The following is a 3,763-nucleotide window of genomic DNA, read 5'->3' as shown; positions in this document are numbered from 1 at the left end:
TTGTTCTGAAGGACACAAGAGTGAATGAAATGGAAGGGCCACGTTTCACCTGGGGACACCCATTCTCAGGTTTCTCAGAAGATTAAAATCCTAAAGCTTTCTGCAGTGGAAACTGGACCACAAACAAGCTTCCACATTCTTCTAAGCTGTGGGGAGCACAATGAGCGAAATACCAACTAGGAACCCCCTTGACAATGGATGCAACCAATTTCATTTGCTGTATAAACAATTCACGTGAATTGAGGACAGCTCAGGTGGAAAACAATTCAACAATCATTGCATTTAGGCTTCTTACCTTAAGATTTATTTGTTCCAAGTATTTTGTTTTCTTTCCTTAAATCCAATTTCACCATAGTGCCTTGAATGACTTCTGTAGAAATACTAGAATTCTGATTATACTGTGCTGCCTTTTGCTGTCATTGTATTGCCATTTCTTTACTCTTTTAAAATAACTTTTATATATATATTATAGTATGCGGTATATGTTTGGATATCATAGACTATTTTAGGATGGATATACAAGAAACTAGGAACAGTGGTATCTTTGGGCAGGGGAAAAGGGCAGAATGGCCACTTGGTTGCATAACACTTTTGTGTGGTTAAGATGAAAAGGACTCTTTTTCTCAAAACCATGCGTTATGGCTTATCCAGCAGAGCCCTGGCTAGATTACAGCCCCCACTCACTGCCTTAGCCAGGTGCCATTGTGCAGCCGACGTCTTGAACAATCTTACGTGGCAGCCCTGGAAATGAGGAACAGAGGAACAAGGATGTGAGGGAGGCTTACATTCCATTGCTGAATAAGCTTTTGTATGATTGCATGTGCATTTCCAATTAGAAATCAAAAAGTAGTATGTGCAAAATTACAACTAGATAAGAGCAATACGTTCTGGTGTTCTATAGCAGGGTGACTGTAATTAACAATAATGTATAGTTTCAATCATCTCAAAGGAGGATATTGAATATTCCCAGCACAAAGAAATGATAAATGTTTTACATGATGGATATGCTAATCACCCTCATCTGATCACTACACATTGTAAGTATTGAAACATCACTATGTATCCCATAAATATGTGATGATTGTGTCAATTAAAAAATAAAACAAAAGCATAAAGAAGTAGTATGTGCCAATATAGAAAAACAGAAAGAAAAACTTCCTCCACCACAGTAAATTAAAATCATCCAATGATCAGAACTCAGAAATCAGTACTGTCAATAATTTTGTAGTATATTTTCCTCTAGGTTTTTTTCCTTTACATGTATGCACTCGGTTTTATAACTGAGCTCATGTACAGTATTTTTTCTGCTCTGATTTTTACCTTGTTTTATGTAACAGCATTTTTTTCCAAATCAAGAGAAATTTGAACACCTTCTTTCTGAAGATGTAAGTATTACACACTCATTGTAGAATATTCAGCAAATACAGGTACAAGTTAAGATGTTTTCTGTGGTTTTACCTCTTTTTTTTTTTTGGTGACAGCTTTATTGGGATATAATTCACATGCCATACAGTTTACCTATGTAAAATGTACAACGCAATGAACTTCTATGGATTTACAGAGTTGTGCAACCATTGCTATAATCTAACTGTAGAACATTTTCATTGTCCCCCAAAAAAACCCTGTACTAATTAGCAATCATTCCCCATTTCTCCCTAATTCCCTCAGCCCTAGGCAACTACTAATCTAATTTCTATCTATCTAGATTTGCTTAATCTAGACATTTCATATAAATGGGATCAATACTATATGTGGTCCTTTATAATTGGCTTCTTTCACTTAACAGTGTTTTTGAGATTCATCCATGTCTTGGCATAGATTTCATTTCTTTTTTAAACTTATCTTTTTTTTGTCAATTGCTTATTTCATTATTAATCGATTGATTTATACTCACATACCATAAAATTCACCCTTTTAAAGTGTACAATTCACTGGTTTTTAGTATAATCACAAAGTTGCACAACTATCCCCACTATCTAATTTCAGATCATTTCATCACCCCAAAAAGAAATTTCATACCCATTAATAGTCATTCCCTACTCACTCCACCTCACCCCCCAACTCCCTGGCAACCACTAACTTATTTTCTGTCTCTGTGGATATGTGGCCTTTTTGTTTGGCTTCTTTTACTTAACATAATGTTTTCAGTATTCATCCATGTTGTACTATGTACCAGTATTTCATTCCTTTTTATGGCTGAGTAGTATTCCATCATATACATATACTACATTCTGTATATCCACTCATCAAGTGATGGACACTTGAGTTGTTTCTACTTTTTAGCTATTATGGAGAATGCTTCTGTGAACATTCATGTCCAAATTTGTGTGTGTGAACAAATGTTTTCAATTCCCTTGAGTATATACCTCACTCCTTTTTATTGCTGACTAATATTCCGTTATATGGATATGTCACATTTTAAAAATCTGTTCATCAGCTGATAAACATATGATAGTTCCCACCATTTGGCTATTATGAATAACGCTACCATGAACATTTGTGTACAGCTTTTTAAAAATGCATGTTTTCACTTTTGTGGTGCATATACTTAGGAAAGGAATTGCTGGATCATATGGTTTTTTCAGGCTTAATTCACTATATTTTCTTGTATAAAACCCTATGNTTCACTTTTGTGGTGCATATACTTAGGAAAGGAATTGCTGGATCATATGGTTTTTTCAGGCTTAATTCACTTTATTTTTCTTGTATAAAAACCCTATGTTGTAGCCACAGCTGGAGCCTGGGTCCGCTGCACGGAGACTCTGGTGTGGGTCTTGACAAGGTGGTCAGTGAATTCCTGATAGGGAGACTTGGTAGATACAGTCTCCTTCCAGAGGTCAGGGGTCAGGTAGCTGTAGATCTTAGAGATGGCATCAAAGGTGGCCTTGGCAAAGTTGCCCATGGTGGCAGTACAGCCCTGGACTGAGGTGTAGCAGTCATCGATACCAGCCATCATGAGCAGCTTCTTGGGCACAGGCGCTGAGACAATGCCAGTGCCCCTGGGTGCAGGGATGAGGCACACCAGCACAGAGCCGCAGCGGCCTGTCGCCTTGCAAGGGACAGTGTGGGGCTTGCCGATCTTGTTCCCCCAGTAGCCTCTGCGCACGGGGACAGTGGAGAGTTTGGCCAGGATGACACCCCACGAATGGCGGTGGCCACCTCCTTGGAGCACTTAACACCCAGGCCGACGTGGCTATTGTAGTCCCCGATAGCAACAAACGCCTTGAACCTGGTGCGCTGGCGGCACGGGTCTGCTTCTGCACCGGCATAATCTTCAAAACCTCGTCTTTGAGAAAGGCCCCAAGAAAAGTCCATGATCTCAGATTCCTTAATGGGCAGGGAGAAGAGGTAGATCTCCCTCAGGGACTTGATCTTCATGTCCTTGACCAAGCGGCCCAGCTTGGTGACAGGCATCCACTCCTTATCCTCGGCCTTGCCTCCGCGAGCTCCGAGGCCTCGGCCCGGCCCCGGCCCCATCCACGGCTGCGACCCCGGCCCCGGATGCCGCTGCTGAAACCTACGCAGAAGCCACTGCGGTTCCCCATCCCAGGGCCACCAGGGCCTCCGGGCCACCCTCCCCCCGCCCCCGCTGCACCCGTGTCATCCGCCATTTGGTGTTTTCTCGGAGAAGAATCGGTAATTCTATTTTTAACTTTTTGAGGAACTCCAGTCTTTTGCACAGTGACTATACCAATTTACATTCCCACTAGTAATGTATGAAGATGGCAATTCTTCCACATTTTTGCCAACATTCGTTATTTTC

The 3,763-nt window shown here is 40.9% G+C and overlaps 1 pseudogene across 1 annotated transcript; it reads right to left on the bottom strand.

The window, feature by feature from the left end:
- Positions 1 to 2,673: 2,673 nt before the first annotated feature.
- On the bottom strand, positions 2,674 to 3,479 carry LOC108520124 (40S ribosomal protein S2 pseudogene; annotated as a pseudogene). Its single transcript, XR_001882834.1, has one exon. The product of XR_001882834.1 is annotated as a 40S ribosomal protein S2 pseudogene (transcript).
- Between the last annotated feature and the right edge of the window lie 284 nt (positions 3,480 to 3,763).

This window comes from Rhinopithecus bieti, unplaced genomic scaffold, assembly GCF_001698545.2.
Source record: "Rhinopithecus bieti isolate Rb0 unplaced genomic scaffold, ASM169854v2 scaffold_47418, whole genome shotgun sequence".
Classification (NCBI taxonomy): domain Eukaryota; kingdom Metazoa; phylum Chordata; class Mammalia; order Primates; family Cercopithecidae; genus Rhinopithecus; species Rhinopithecus bieti.
Note: the sequence above shows the minus strand (reverse complement) of the source record. Positions and strands in the feature narration are given on the sequence as shown.